The 17,288-nt window shown below is 33.3% G+C and overlaps 1 protein-coding gene across 4 annotated transcripts in view; it reads left to right on the top strand.

Annotated features, from left to right (window-relative positions):
• Positions 1–9,684: 9,684 nt before the first annotated feature.
• Positions 9,685–17,288, top strand: part of LOC129745696 (fibroin heavy chain-like) — a 45,950-nt gene continuing 38,346 nt past the window's right edge. For 3 of the 4 annotated variants that reach the window (XM_055738981.1, XM_055738984.1, XM_055738979.1), the window contains exon 1: positions 9,871–10,039. The gene's annotated coding sequence lies outside the window, so the exon portion shown is untranslated. Of the gene's footprint in view, positions 9,743–9,870; positions 10,040–17,288 lie in introns of those variants that run through there. The other variant, XM_055738982.1, reaches the window with a different exon arrangement.

The following is a 17,288-nucleotide window of genomic DNA, read 5'->3' as shown; positions in this document are numbered from 1 at the left end:
CCGATAAACGAAAGAATAATCGTAGCCAGATTTAGAACACGGGTTAGAAACCTTACAATGGTCCAGTGTTATGCGCCAACTGACGTTGCCGATTTGCAGGAGAAAGAGCAGTTTTACAGTCAACTGAACAGCGTGGTAGAGAGAATTCATAAGGGTGACATTCAAATCCATTTGGGCGACTTCAACGCAAAGATTGGCTCCGACAATCAAGACCTTGAGCGCATCATGGGGCGCCATGGCCTAGGACAGATGAGCGAAAACGGAGAGCTGTTTGTAGAATTTTGTGGCAATAACAACATGGTGATCGGTGGATCGCTCTTCCCCCATCGACCAGCACATAAGGTCACTTGGGTATCCCGAGATGGCCGAACAGAAAATCAAATTGACCACATCTGCATCAGCCGAAAATGGAGAAGGAGCCTTCTTGATGTCCGCAACAAGCGAAGCGCAGACATTGCATCTGACCATCACCTCGTCCTCGGCGAGATACGACTGAGAGTTGCGCGTGTCCAACGGCGCGAGGAGAAAGTCGGGTGTCGATACGACGTCCGCCGGTTGGAGAATCCAGAGGTGAAAAGGGCATACGTTGAACAGCTAGAATCCCGAGCCTCGGAGCTGCCGACAGACGGAACAGTCGAAGAACAGTGGTGTGGAATCAAGAATGCCTTTATCACGACGAGCCATGGTACTCTCGGTAAAGTTTGTGGAAGAAGAAGTGAATGGATGTCGGATGAAACTTGGAGGATGGTCGATGATCGGAGAAAGGCGAAAGTCGGAATTGAGCAGGCATGTACCGGGTCAGCCGAAGCAGCCGCCCGCTTACGATATGCGGAGCTGGAAAAGGCAGTTAAACGAGCTTGTAGACGAGACAAGAGAGCCTGGACAAACTCCCTAGCCGAAGAGGGGGAAAGAGCCGCCGCCAATGGAGATATCCGATTACTTTATGACATTTCTCGCCGCCTAAGTGGTGCAAGGACTAATGCAAGAATGCCGCTGAAAGACCGAGCAGGTCAGTTATTGACCGATCGAACAGATCAGCTCAAACGATGGACTGAGCACTTCGAACAACTCTTCCGAGTCACGAATAGCGATGGCCAACAGAACCCGCAGCTTGAAGTGCCAACAGTAAGTCGCATAAATGGCGTCAACTCGGAAGCGCCCTCGCTGGCTGAAATAGAAACGGCAATCAAAAACATGAAATCCAACAAAGCACCTGGGATCGATTGCATCCCTGCTGAAATGCTGAAAGCCGATCCTGCCCTGTCAGCACAAATGTTGCACCGTCTTTTCGCTGACATCTGGGATACTGCAACATTCCCGGCCGACTGGATGCAGGGTATTCTCGTAAAGGTCCCGAAGAAAGGAGACCTGACAGAGTGCGGTAACTGGCGAGGCATAACGTTGATCTGTACAACCCTCAAAGTACTCTGCAAAGTGATCCTGAACAGGATCCAGGAGAAAATCGACGCTACACTCCGACGGCAACAAGCTGGATTCCGATCCGGACGATCATGTGTGGACCACATCACAACGCTACGAATCATACTGGAACAAATCAACGAATTCCAGGACTCTCTTCTGCTGGTGTTCGTTGATTTCGAAAAAGCATTCGACCGACTTAATCATGAAAACATCTGGGCGGCTCTAAGGCGACGAGGGGTCCCAGAGAAACTAGTCCATCTCATCGAAGCACAATACGAGGCATTTTCGTGCAAGGTCTTGCACGATGGTGTCTTGTCCGAACCAATCCCGGTAACTGCTGGAGTGAGACAAGGATGTATCTTATCACCGCTACTTTTCCTCATCGTAATGGATGAGATTCTGACTGGATCGATCGACTGTGCACCGAACCGAGGATTGCCGTGGAATCCTTTAACAATGGAGCAACTGAACGACCTTGACCTGGCTGACGATATTGTTTTGCTCGCCCAAACACAACCGGACATGCAGAGCAAACTCGACGACCTCACCGATAGTTCCAAGGCAGCAGGTCTCAAAGTCAATGTCGGAAAGACCAAGTCGATGGAGATCAACACAGGAAATCCCTCCAGTTTCATGGTAGCTGGGCAACAAGTTGAGAAAGTGGAGTGCTTCCAGTATCTTGGTAGCCAGATAACGCCTGATGGTGGTACCAGGAAAGACATCGAAACCCAGATCAGAAAGGCCCGATTTGCGTTTGCGAGTCTCCGAAACATCTGGCGGTCACGCCAGATCTCTCTACGAACAAAAATCCGAATCTTCAACTCAAACGTCAAATCCGTATTGCTGTACGGGTGCGAAACTTGGTGCACATATGCGGTAACGACGCGAAAACTGCAAGTATTTGTAAACCGCTGCCTGCGGAACATCATCCGCGCTTGGTGGCCTGGCAACTGGATCTCGAATGAGGAATTACATCGCCGATGTCATCAAAGGGCGCTAGAAATCGAGATTCGGGAACGTAAGTGGAGATGGATTGGGCACACGCTGCGAAAAGATGAAAACGAGATTTGCAGAGAGGCGCTTGACTGGAATCCAGAAGGTCATCGAAGAAGAGGCAGACCCAGAAACTCGTGGCGGCGAAGCCTAGCCGCTGAAATCCGAACTGTCGACGATAATCTTGACTGGGACCAGGTGAAGTCGCTGGCTCCGGATCGTCAGCAGTGGAGGTCTTTTACCACGGCCCTATGCACCGGAGGATCGGCGCGGGATCATTAAGTAAGTAAGTTAAAAAAAGTCCAATTTTCACTTTGATTCACTGTATTCTATTTTGAAAGACTCGATTCTCTAAACTCAAATTTGAGTTTTTTTTATCTCCAAAATTAAATTTGTTAGTATATTTGATTGATTATTTGAATGTGCGTGTTTAGGGTCATATTGCCCCGAACAACTTTTGAAGGTAACGACAAAGTAAGTAATACAAAAGAAGATGCCTTAAATTACAGATTTTACAAAAAAAACTGTATTTTGCTCTAAACCAGGGGTGAGCAACGCGCGGCCTGCGGGCCGAATGCGGCCCTCAAGACGTGTTTGTGCGGCCCGCGAAGCAAGTCTCAAATTAATTTTTTTTTCTGTTTTTGTTAATTATCATAATATAGCAGTAACAACTAACCAAAATTTATTGGAAAAAACGTAATATTGGTTTAGTCTTTCAAGCAAAGCTAAAATTGTATGAAAAAGTGAAAATTTTTTGTTCTTAATTATTGACGGAAATAAGGAAAGTTTTATAATGAAGACTGGGTGAACGATTATAGATTTCTTATTGACTTGACTCAGAAATTCTGATTTCTCAATTACAATAATATCTGTAATTCTGTGATTCAACCAAAAAAGTTTGTAACAACTACACAGGAGGGCTGCATTTTTGGTGCCTATGATTCAATAACTGGTTTTATAAGATTTTGATGTCCTGAAATCAAAACATTTAACAGATATTGTCTATCACTTGCGTGTGGGAGTTTTTAAATTGATCAGTTTTAAGTATAATCGATCTTTCATAAATGACAAACCAATTAACCTCCATAAAAATCAAAAGCTGACTTTCAATAATTTACTACCCTTCATTCAATCAAGGACTCAGATATTGCCCATATATTCTTGTATTCAAGATATAATGCTCTTAAAAATTGAACTCTACTTACAATATATAGAACGAATGTGAGACGGAATACTATGTAAATAAATAAAATAATTACAATTTAAAGAAATTTGAAAAAAATTGTCATTGAATATTGGATATTAAAAATTTAATTCATTCAACAACTTAGTTTTTTTTTCTCGTTGGATTTTAAAATTTTAAGCGAAGTTAGTTGAAGACTGCGAAATGATTTGACTTACGTTTTTTAAAAATATCAAAGACTTAATTTAGTTTAATTTTTCTATAAACTTCGTCAACATTCCTTTTTTTGCAGGATTGAAAAAAAAATAACAAAATGAAAACTTCCATAACTTTTTTCTCAGAATTCAAAATTACTCGCGGTCTCTGAGAAAGTTGATTATTGAGTAAACTAGTATTTGTATTTTAAGTTTTGTCAAAAGAGTACGCAAATTAAATAACAATTTTTTTAACCTAGTTTTTATAGTTATCTCGAAATCTAGTGCTGACAAAAAAATTGATATTTGGACTAAGCAACTCTAAATAAGTAAAAATCATTTTTGAGATTCCTTGCACCTCGAGGAATGAGAATTTTGTTGTCTGGTGTAATGCTATTTTCAGAAATTTCAAGGGCAAATCAAGCCAAACTTTGATTATATTAAATTGATTGAATTGAGTCATTTGACTTCAAAATAAGCAATCCACATTACCAAGATTTTCATAGTTCAGCCTTAGAATGCCTATACCATAGGTAACTGAATTAAATTAAGAAAATTTGTAAAAAAAATTCTAGAATCAAAAATGTAAACTGTAACATTGACAAACCTGGTTTGAAATCTGTGAAATTATGAATTTTTCATGAATTTGGAACCAATTATAAAAAAAACCGTTGATAGGAAAAAGGAGGCTTCACGAAAAATATTAAATAAATTGTAGAGAAAACTTTTTCGAAAATGGACCCAGAAAAAAATCGCTATGGTCAAGTTCCATGAAACTTTTCAATGGAAGTGATGATGAAAAATACCATCGCATCGGTTCGAACAAAAAAACGTTTTTTTTTTTCAGAAAACGGTTCAAATCTTTTTACGAATCTTCGAAAGACTTTCGAAAATTTTCGTTTTTAACAAGTTCGTCGCCACGCTCATTTTGACAGTTTTACTAGCCGCCCCCAAAATTTTTTCGGAGCGAGGAAGTAAAGAGGAAAAACTCCAAAATTTGAAACGTGTTGCTAAACTGAGCGGGTAAAGCGTTTTTTAATAAAAAAAAAGGGAAGCAAATGATGTTTGCTTTTTGTAAAAACAGAATCTTCGCTAAACATTTCAAATCTTTAAAAACATTGAAATTATTGAAAAATGATCCGGTTTTAGTGATGAAACTAAAAAATACGTTTAATTCTGCAAATTATTATTAACTAAATTTTATTTTTAATGCGGCCCGCCGAAAGAATTTCATACTAAAAGTGACCCGTTGCTTCAAAGGTTGCTCACCCCTGCTCTAAATCAATGCTTATGAGAAAAAAAAAATCAGATTTTTTGTCATTTTTGGAAATTCATGATAAAATGGGCCATTTTTATATTTTAGTTGAGAAAAATCAGTTTACGTTGAAAATCTTTTCATACTTTTGAAATTCAAAGTAAGAAATCTAAATTTAATATTGACCAAAAAAACTATAATTATGGAAATCCATTCAAGATTAAAAAATTCTGTGAAATCTGTAAATATTTAAAAATTTCGTGTTCTGTGACACAGATGCTGTGATAAAAGTTCCTTAAAATTCTGTGAAAAAAACAGATTTTTCTGTGATTTCGGCAATCTTGCTCTAAGCAACTCATTCATAGAATAAAGTTTATTATGAATTCCAGTTTCTTATGAATCACGATAAAATTAATTTATATTAAAAATTTATGGAAACATTAATTATTTAGCTAAATTGATAAAACAATTATTTTTCAAAGCGATTTCCAGTTCGAGCTCTAGTGTAAAATCAAACACAAGGGAACGGATAGAGTTTCAATACCAGGCCACCAATTGAATCGTAGAGTATAAAATAGCTAAACCGGTGTGCTTTGCTACACTTTGTAAAACTGTGAAGGAATGTATGTTAAAAACAATTTAAATTTTCGTTTATTAGGTAGTATATCGTTTTCAATTGGAATTTGAATATCTAAAACAACCTCTTTAAATGAAAGCTACTTGTTAAATTACGAATAGTAATGACAATGAAGATTGATTCTTATTCTGAAATAATGGCTTAACCTTATTGGGTTCATTAGTTCTCGAATTATGCCAAAAATATGTATGAAAGCCTTCTTCCTCCTTCCCGTCGTCCCTCTGAAAGAAAGTATCAAAAACACATTTCTTGTACCCCAAAAAATTAAACATTTTGAGTACCTGGTTTGGTACGCTGTGACACCAATTAAAGTAATTTTTAGTTTAATTCGAACTTAATTTTATATCTTTTCTGTCTCTAAAGCTGACATACCTAATAAGAAAAATTAAAAGGTGTTGCTTACATTCAGGGGTAAAACCTACGTGTGAGACATTAGGCATAAGGCAGCGCACCTAGCGGTTTATTTCGGAAGCTAGTAGTTCCGCTCAAGATCATATTTTACTTTTAAAAACTAAGCGATTAATCAATATTTTGATGGAAAACTTGTAACAAAAACCCGAATAACGCTTTTTTTTAAGAATTATTCTACCATTTTAGTCATTTAGAATCAGTTTATAACGGCCAAGGGTTACATAAATTGACGTTCAAAATCAGCATGGATTGGTGAAAATTGCAACAGAAACGCATATGTTTTTAAAGCTTTTAATAACATAAATTTTAGCAAAAATGACAAAGCTTGTATGAAAAGATCTTGAAAAAGTGTTTTTTCCACATTTCGATAAGATTTATAAATAATCATTGCCTAGATCTTAGGAAATGTAAATGGTTCCGCTCAAGATCAGATTTCGACTAGTTCCGCTCAAGATCATTTACCCTACGCTCTCCGGCGTCTTCCTTGGAATTATCCACTCCGACTCCCGCCTTATGAGCAAAGGTGTGCTCTGATAGGCCTAACTACACTAGAAAAGCGTCGTATTGAACTGCAGCAAGCCTTTATTTTTGATACCTTAACCCACCGTGTTGACTCCGCATACATACTGCAACGTGGCAATATATACGTTTCCACGAGGACACTTCGGTGACGTCAGTTCCTATGGATACCCTGTTGATAAATGTTGTGAAAGTTTTAACTCAGTGAGTCATTTGTTTGGTTTTAATATGTGTTAACGTAGGTTTAAATTAGTTTTAAGCAGAGTTTCTTAGGCTTAAGCAACTAGTTTGTACGGTTACACGTAAATAAATAAATAAATAAATTAACCTAATCAAACCAGATCAGTTCAAATAAATTGAAGTATTTTATCTTTATATTTTTACCGACATCAGATTAAAATATTTTAGAAATTTTTCGCTCAACAATGTAACATTAAGTTACCATTTTCGATTTAATAATTCCAGCCACGTATTTCAATTTTTTTTTGTCAATTTTTCTTCTGTTTAGTGAAAAAAACGAGATGTTGCATAAAATCTAGCCGATCCTCAAAACAATAATATTTTTGAGGAACTGTTGTGAAGAATTTCTTGTGGGAGATATTCATCGTCATCTAAATTTATCCAATAGTACATAGTTTATTTCAAGTTCAGTTTTTTTAAAATAATAAGTGAGTTGGGATTATAAGGAATAAGCAATTCAATTACATTTAATCTGTACAAGCTTCTTTTCTTCTTAAGTATATTCAAGATTTAGTTTTAAAGTGATTTATCGTGATTAAAGCGATTAAATTAAATTGTGCATTCTTTACAATGTTATTTTTTATGAGAAAGGTGCACTATTGATATGATAAATTATGATAAATTCATCGCTCGATAGCCAAGCATAAGCATAATTTTTTTTGTCTTCTGTTAAATTTGAATATTTAAAAAAAAAAACTGTTTAAAAAATGTTCAGCTTTATTAATTTTTTCTAGGTACCATTCGAAATAACACAGACTGTCACTCAAAGTTTCTCATGAAAGCTAATCGTCCGAGCTTTTGAGAAATGGCAGCGCTTTCTCGCTCTTAAGTTCTGAAGAGAAATCGCACTTCCTACATTTACCAGTGTCATTCAACCAACTCACACAGGGGTAAAACATGAAAAAGGCGATCAAAACTATTTTCCGCCAAAACTGTGCGTTTTAGACCTATAGTGTCTTCGAGACAAATGACCAGCAATACAAGGGCTAAAAAATTAGTTTTTTGAAAAATTGATTAATCCACCTAGTAGTGAGTTAGAAAAACTAACTTTTTTAATATCCATTTTAGAGCTGTATTGTCTGAGAAAAGTTTTTAGCTTGTACCAATTCAACAACTTTGCTTAAGAAGTCATAGCTGTAACATTAATCGTTTCAAAGTTATGACAATTTTTAGAAAAATAACACCAATTTTCAGTTTTTTCAACATAACTTTTTTGCGCGTGATTTTTCATATATAATATGTTCTAGAGATTTTTGAAGACAAAAAAGTTGTACACTTTTGCTGAATATACTGTATAGAAATTTTGAAGTTTAAACGAGATATCTTAAAAATACTTAACAAAAGTAGTCATTTTGAACTGGTTATATCTGCTGAGTTCGGACGAGTTCGGTTACATATTTTACAGTTTTGCAATCAGATAAGTATCGCCTTTCAAACAATATACAATTCAAAGTGGCCAATTTTGATCTTCATTGTGTAAATGTCAATAGAAGTGAGATAAAAATGAAGTTTTTATACTAATTTGAGCCCATCTACCATCTCAAGTCCAAGTGGTTCAAGTAGGCCTACTTTTAGAAATCCTACATGTTGCAGCCTAAGACCAAGCCCACCCAATGGTTGCTAAACCACGAATCGAGCACATTCAGCAACATATCTATCAACCGATCATCGCACCAGCAGTCGCTAACTTGATTCGAGAAAAAGCATTCGAGCAGTAGGTTGTTACAGGATGCGTTTATGTAGCAATCCGGTAGCAACGCAGCCGGTCTTCGCTATCAAAAAATAAACAAATACAAATACCAACCTAGATGGCAACAATGGGTGCGAAAATCAGTAAGTAGATAAAAACGCAACCAATCAAACCATCTAAAATACCGACCGAATTAGCAACGCCCGGTGGGCTTGGTCTAATAGTAATAGTTATGCTCAAATTAGTATAAAAACTTCACTTTCTGCTCACTTCTATTGACATTTACACTATGAAGGTCACAATTGGCCAGTTTGAATTGTATATTGTTTGAAAGGCGATACTTGTCTAATTCTAAAACAGCAAAATATGTAACCGAACTCGTCCGAACTCAGGAGATATAACCAGTTCAAAATGACTATCTTTGTTAAGTATTTTTAAGATATCTCGTTTAAACTTCAAAATTTCTGTACAGTATATTCAGCAAAAGTGTACAACTTTTTTGTCTTCAAAAATCTCTAGAACATATTATATATGAAAAATCACGCACAAAAAAGTTATGTTGAAAAAACTGAAAATTGGTGTTATTTTTCTAAAAATTGTCATAACTTTGAAACGATTAATGTTACAGCTATGACTTCTTAAGCAAAGTTGTTGAATTGGTACAAGCTAAAAACTTTTCTCAGACAATACAGCTCTAAAATGGATATTAAAAAAATTAGTTTTTCTAACTCACTGCTAGGTGAATTAATCAATTTTTCAAAAAACTAATTTTTTAGCCCTTGTATTGCTGGTCATTTGTCTCGAAGACACTATAGGTCTAAAACGCACAGTTTTGGCGGAAAATAGTTTCGATCGCCTTTTTCATGTTTTACCCCTGTGTGCGACTTAAGGATGAATGGAGCTTTTCGGATTAACTTTCTTTGATGTTACAAAATAAACGGGAAAGTATTTTTGTTTTGATAGTTTGTTTTGAAAGAATGAAATTAATTCGATATTTTTGGAAATTTGTCATTAATTTTTAAACTTTTAATTTAACTTCAAATGTATCAAAAGCATTACAACGTTCTCACCTTTAAGATTTTATCTTTAGGCTGTATATAACATCCACCCATCTCACCTTTCCAGCTCATTGTGGTGTCGATCTCGATCGAGTGATCATCCCGAAGTGTCGTTTTTTCTTGCTATTTTGTTGCCAGAAGTAAGTCTGACTCTCTCTCAGTGTCCTCCCTTTGCTCCTCATTTTCATTAATATTTCCGATCCGACCAATCGTTAGCAAGTCCGTGAACTTGAACTCTTCTCTAGCTTGATCAGTCAGTGTGCGAAAGACCTTTGCCGAGAGCATATGTTTGAAACGCTCCATCCGCTTGAGTGTGAGAAACAAAATACTAAACTTTGCTAACAAACGGTGATCTATCCGCCCTATCTCGAAAAAGTCAATCAATCGTCGTTCTGCGATTGAGTATCGTGCAAGTGATTTGTGTCCGTTGATTTGCGGTAATGTACAAAGTTGTTTTTCTTTGCACTTGACTATATTTCATCTCTTGGGAACGGAAGTGGAAACGTGAAACAATAAGCGAAAAATGGAGCCTCAGTTTGGCACACATTTGAATGTCCCAGCACTGGGACTCGACAGTTGAAATCAGTGGACTGGGTTGTTTTTTTTCTACTTTAGCTTTTATCGTTTTGTGGCCCTCTCCGCGAACTTCTTTCAGTGGAACAAGTTTCTCGATCGTGCCCGGAGTTTAAAGTAAAGCGTCTTGTTGACCAAAGGTTGGGTTTTCTTTCACCAAACTGTGCAGAAGTTGGGAATACCCGGATTTCAAGCCGAATGACGCCGATCACCAAAACTCTAAGGCTGATGCCAATTAACACATTTGGCAGTGGCACATGTATGCAGACATAAATTTTAATAAGGAAGCCAGAAACTTTTGATTGTGCATCGACTTATACCCACCTAGTAGTTTGATAACATTCGAATCGCTTGGTTAGTCATATATTTACCTTCCTTTGCTGTCAGATTGTTGTTGGTAGAGCAGAGCAGATCTTCGGAAGACTCATCAAGAAAGACCGGTTTGGATTCAGCAAATAGCGTTATACAACGTTCTTTGTATTCCGGATATGTTTCGGTTGACCCGAGGGAGATTTGTGTAAAATTAGCAATTTACATTTTTAATATCAAGAGGAACTACATAAACGGAAATCAAAACAAAGGATAAATACACACGTTTTTGGTCCCTGGCTGAAGCTTTTTGAGGAAGAGTTTGCTTTTGGACTATGGAAGGAATGATTCACAAAAAAAATGATAACACTAATTTTCATAATTTAAAAAAAATCGTGAAGTTTATTGATCGATCTAATTTTTTGTATGTCAGATAGGGCGCTGTATCCAAAAATTAAATTCATAAAAATCTCAGTAGAATTTTCTCAAAATTTTCTCTGAATAAATGCTTTTTTTTTATCATTTTTCTATTATAAATTCACTAATATCAACCGTGATCATACGCAAAAATTAAGTTCAGATGATCGATAGAAATTAATTCAAAAAAAAGATTTCAATTCTGTGTTATGCATTCCGAGATATTTGAATCGGAATACATGTATTTTTTTTAAATTTTTCCAAAACTTCATATTTAAAGCCTAACATAAAAACTGTTCTACTGAGATTTTTTTTAAATTTCATTTTCGGATTCAGCGGCCGATTTCACATTAAAACTGATCTTCAGTTTACTTAGTTGGGGCTTGTGATATAGCGCAGTTGGCAAGTCTGTTGTCTCCTGAGCCGATGTCCGCGAGTTCGAGCCCAAGAGTAAACATCGAACACAGTTGTACCGGATAGTTTTTCAATAACGATCCGCCAACTGCAACGTTGATAAAGTCGCGAATGCCATAAAGATGGTAAAACGACTATAATCGAAACAAAAAAAAAAAAAAAAAAAAAAAACTCCTATCACTTTCTTCTAATCATTCCATCAGTCTTTAATTTGAAAAACTTAAAACTTTCTCAATTATAATCAATTTTTCGATAAGTATGTAAAATTAAACAGGCTTTCCAACGTTTAGTTTTCTACATCACCTTTATCAAGGAATTTAGCGGTATTCTTTGAAAGGTTATATAAAACCCAAAACGCCTGATGATGTGATAATAATTGTTTCCTAAATCATCTACTTGACTGATATCATAGAAAAACAATTTTTAAACACTAACCATACTGTCGATAAATATTTCAAATTAACAAAATTAAGTTGAAAAACACTGAACCCTTTTAATACTAAACGACGATGTTATGGTAGTGATTTCCATGCGCTATTTAGCACTCACCAGGAGTCTCATTTTTTAGAAAATGAAATATAAAATAAGCATTACCATTTCTTGTACTACACATTGCTTTTTTGATTCTGTAAGTAACACTTCTACTCCTGATTTTATCAGATATTTTTTTTGCGAACCAGAAAATAGGGCAATTCTCCTCGGTGTTAAAAGGTTTACCTTATCGTTGAACTAAATAAATCAAAGAAAACATCCCTTTCGGTTTAGTCAAGCCTCGATTCCAAAACGAAAAGTTTTCTTTCGTGAATAATTGATAAAACAGTACTCGCTCGTATATAAGACACTGTTGGGATCGAAGGGTGCGTCCTTCTATCAAAAACGTCCGATTACCGAGGGTGTCTTGGCATAACACTATTTTAGATAACAGTTTTGGCTCAAAACTTTTTTTTTTCAGCACAATAGTTGAAAAGTAGTTTGATTAATGATCGGGAAAGCGTCTAATTGGAAGAATATAAAAATAATCTTGAATTTAGTAAACTATTTCAACAAAACGTCGGATTATTCAGTGAAATTGGTTTTAGATTCAGCTCTTAAAAACGTCCCATTACCGAAAGTGTCCGATTCAAAGGCGTCCAATCAACGAGCGAGTACTGTATTACTAGCATTTGCTGGATCAATATAACTTTCACAGACACCAAATACAGTGAGCGAAACAAGAACAGTATCACTATGTGTTTTTCTTGTTTGAATATGAATGATTGAAAATCAACAATCTTTTCTTCTATAATTGTTCCACGAATAAATCAAGCATAAGTTTACTCTTTTTGAATGAAGCAAGTGGCGTGGAGGACCAAAAATAGGCAAGAAAATGCGAAATAAGAATTGTACCGCTTATATTTCTCTACAAAAATCAAAATTATTTCTCAAAATTTACTTTGAACAAGTGGTTAAGAAGGGTTTTACGAACTATTTGAATAGATCACTGCATTTTTAGACGTTCTTTCTTTGTTTTTTGGGGTTTTAAGAAGTTTTCCTCTAGCACCAAGGAGTTTAACGTTTGAGCTATAACACTCTATAAAACTCCTAAATTTCTTTATAACCATGGCGTGAAATGATAAAAAAAGTTCTGGGTTAATTTGAAATTGAAAAAAAAAACAGGTTCGAATTCAAAATCTTTTTTGGCTTTCTTACAGAAAGGCATAGCGAACGGTCAGTTGGGGATATCATTAATTAAGGGTCCAAGACCTTATAGGTACCAATCGACTCGACGAGTTACGATGATGTCCGTTTATTTGTATGTTCCATAAAAACGTTCTTACCACATTAACTCCTATTCTAGGTTTCACGATTTTGATGAATTTAGTATCAAAAAATTGCATTTTTTTTCCTGTAGGGCATATTTCAAAACCAAAAAAAAAAAACAAAATTGTTTAAAATTTGTCTATTCCATAGTAAATATAATGCTTATGTCGGCTCCAAAAAAGGTAGCCATTTGCTCAGCAGCAGTAGCCAGCAATCGTTAAATTAATTACGTAGGCGATCGAAAATTTGACAAAAAGTTCATCAAATAGCCGAGAATCGATCCTACGTCATCTAACATGAAAGATGGGGAGGCTAACCCTTAGACCTCTAGTGAGTGTCGAGTAATGTGGCTCTCAAACTTGAACAGTTTGAAATATTTCGAGAGTAGATGAGCTTGTTAATTATCAGTTCAATTATCCCCCAAAAAACGTACTGGCCACCTTTTTTAGTATCGAGTTTGATTATTTTTGCTTTCGAATTTCTTTAATCGTTATCTTTTTCATAGATAAATCATTTATAATTCAGATATAAGAAATCCATCATTGTGTCATATGTTTCAAAGATAATTTATACTCTGTAAGAAAGCCTCCAATCCACTGTTTAGTGTATTAAATTTCAGTTAACCACACTTATTCCAGTTTCATGAGGTAGATGGTAGCACCATCTAGCAGTTAAAACCAAATTAAGTCTCCATAAAGATTTCTTGGGTTTATTTAGGCCGATATTCACTATTTCGAGGTAGTTTTCCAACACAATTTCGTTTGAGTTTACGTTAAAGAAAGCATTTATTGATATGCAAAATTTCACCAGCACGAGAATATACCACCGCCTAAATTTCTGCTTATATCAACTCCCGATTCAATTGCAAATCATAACAATAATACGGCTAGCCCCCTTTTGATAATTTGTTCAAGAAATTCACTTTTTAGTGACCATGATCGATTTAGTTTTCTCAGAATTTTCAAGGCTTTCACGCTGTACCAAGCACTTTTATTTCTTCACCAAAGCATTCGGCCCACCTTAATTAATCCCGGATATTTGAAAGTGGGTCTTTTTTCGTTTAACAGCAAGACAGTGCTGCCATCTACTTCTTAAACCTGAAAAATAGTGCTTGACTGATTAAAAAATGAATATTTTTGAATGAGGATCCTTTTTTGTTAATCAAAATTCAGTCTATGTTTCTTCATTTCATGTCATGTTTTGAAGAAATTAAGGAATTTGATTAAGTTATAGCTCAAATGTCAAATTCCTTAGTGCAAGAGCAAAATCTCTTAAAACTCCCTTTAAAACCTTTGAAGTTCTAGGAAACGCCTGAAAATGCAGTGATTTATTCAAATAGATCTTAGAAACATAATAATTTATCCTAAAACAGAAAATTTTAAGAAATATTCTTGATTCTTGAAAAACGCAAGTGGTAGGTACTATTCTTAATTCGCACCCTTTTTTTTTTTTTCATATTTTTGACCCTCAAAGCCAATTACTTTGTAAAACTTAACTTATACTTGATTTATCCGTTGAACAATTTCAAACCAATTGTAGAAGAAAATTTTGACGATTTTAAATCATTCATACTAAACAAGCGAAACAAATAGTGGTACTATTCTTGTTTGGCTCACTGTATAAGTGATTAGTAACCAAAAAGATTTAAAAAATTGTTATGAAAATTCTACAATAATGACAATAAAAATTATATCAATAAATGGCCAAAAAGGTAAGAAAACTGAGTGGATAAAATGCGAAAATAGACAAGTAGCAACTACTCCAGTGAGAATCTTTAATGTCTTTAAAGGCAATGTCGCACACAAGAGTATTCTACTTAAACCTGGGCCAACCATTTTTTTTTCTAAATTTTTGAATATGTTCAAACTGACTCATAGCTATATATATATATATATATATATATATATATATATATATATATATATATATATATATATATATATATATATATATATATATATATATATATATATATATATATATATATATATATATATATATATATATATATATATATATATATATATATATATATATATATATATATATATATATATATATATATATATATATATATATATATATATATATATATATATATATATATATATATATATATATATATATATATATATATATATATATATATATATATATATATATATATATATATATATATATATATATATATATATATATATATATATCTATATATATATATATATATATATATATATATATATATATATATATATATATATACATATATATATATATATATATATATATATATATATATATATATATATATATATATATATATATATATATATATATACATATATATATATATATATATATATATATATATATATATATATATATATATATATATATATATATATATATATATATATATATATATGTTTTGAAGCTTCTCTTAGTTGTAGCAACTACTAGTATGGATTGTTATATAAACTTATCTTGAACTTATCCTGCTAAACAGTTGTAAACAGTTTTAAAACTTTTCAAAAATAAATAAAAAAAATCACAATCGATTCAAAAACGATTTTTAAAACTAATAAAAATAAATGAAACGTTTATTAACTCTCAAGTGCATATATTATAGTTTAAAATTTCAAGCTCTGAAGATTTTTCTCCTTCAATTGAAATGACAAGGACGAAAGGTAGAATTTGTGTTTTTCTTATTAAACTTGATACAAGATTTGGATTAAAAATTAAAAATTAAGAATTTAAGAACATAGTCAAAATTATTATTAATTGTTAAAAAAAAATTAAAATAGTTTGAATAGAATGCTGTCAATTTATTTAAAAATTAAAAAAAAAACTTTTCTTTGAAATTCAGTAGATTTATTAGAAAATATACACAAAATATGAAAATCAAAAAGATAAGTTTTTGAGAATATTTTTTTAAATTAATTTTTTTATCATTTAAAAAAAATATTTAAAGAATTTCAATGATAACTCAACAAAACAGCATTTTTGTGTTTTTGTTATTTCGGTAAATTTGTTTATCCTGAGATCGAATCTGTACACGGATGTTGTCTTTCGCTTCTAGTTTTAATATTAAAGAGTTAATATGTTTGAAAATGAATCATCATTGAGTTAAATCAATCATTGATAACTAATGAACTAACAAATCTACATCAAAGAAAAAAATTGGTTTTGAATTTGTTCATTATACTTCATTTCATTAAAGAAAAATATTTTGCTCATGATGATGACGAATGATCTAAAAAAGTTTAAATCTACAGTTTTAAAAATTGGAAATATATCAGGTTTGGGGTTTATTCAACTAAACCAAACTAAACTTAACTAAAGTCTTAAAAATGATTTAATTTTTTCTTTGAAAAATATCGAAAATTCAATTTTGGTGAAAAGTGAAAAAAATCGTTGAAACTCCTTAAAAAATCCAAATGGAAAAAAAATAATCAAATAGAAAACTTTTCATCATTTTTCGCAGGAGTTAAAATTATATGAATGAACCATAATTGGTTTAAAGTACTAAAAAAATTATAATCTTATTTTTATTTAACTGGCGGAAAGTCGCAAAAGACGACCAAATAAGTCGTCAAACTTTCCATATTGTTACGAAAAATGTCGTATATTACAACCTCAATCATCTATATGATGATGTAAATTGTCATAGTATATTCCAAAACGAATCAGGGTAGTCGTAAATGATGCGCATGACAAGTCGTGCAAATCGTAATTAAATACAATCCAAATCAAGAATATGTTTGCTAATGTACCTATATGGCCTCCAAAATGGTACGTATATACTGGTTTTGCTACATTATATACGATATGTTTACACGTATATTTGCACGTATATTTGCGTTGCAAATTCGAAATTCCCCCCCAAATGGTTGTCTGGGTTACTTGCGATCTGAGGAAAAATTGATAACTGATAGAAAACCTTAATTTTTAAATATTTTGTTATGTTTCAAACTTTTGTCAAAAAAAAACAAATTTTCTGAAATGATTTTAAAAAACTTTCAAAGTTATTTTAATAGAAAAAGTCTAGTAAAAAAAAAACTTAATGCAAATTTGAATTCAGGACACTCAATTTAATGAAAATAAGCCCTAAAGTTCCTTGCACCTCGAAAAATTGTGAGTTTTGTGGCCTTGAGAAATTTATCAAAACCCTTT

This window comes from Uranotaenia lowii, chromosome 2 (genome assembly GCF_029784155.1).
Source record: "Uranotaenia lowii strain MFRU-FL chromosome 2, ASM2978415v1, whole genome shotgun sequence".
NCBI classification, from domain to species: Eukaryota; Metazoa; Arthropoda; class Insecta; order Diptera; family Culicidae; genus Uranotaenia; species Uranotaenia lowii.
This window is presented reverse-complemented; position numbering and strand designations above follow the sequence as displayed.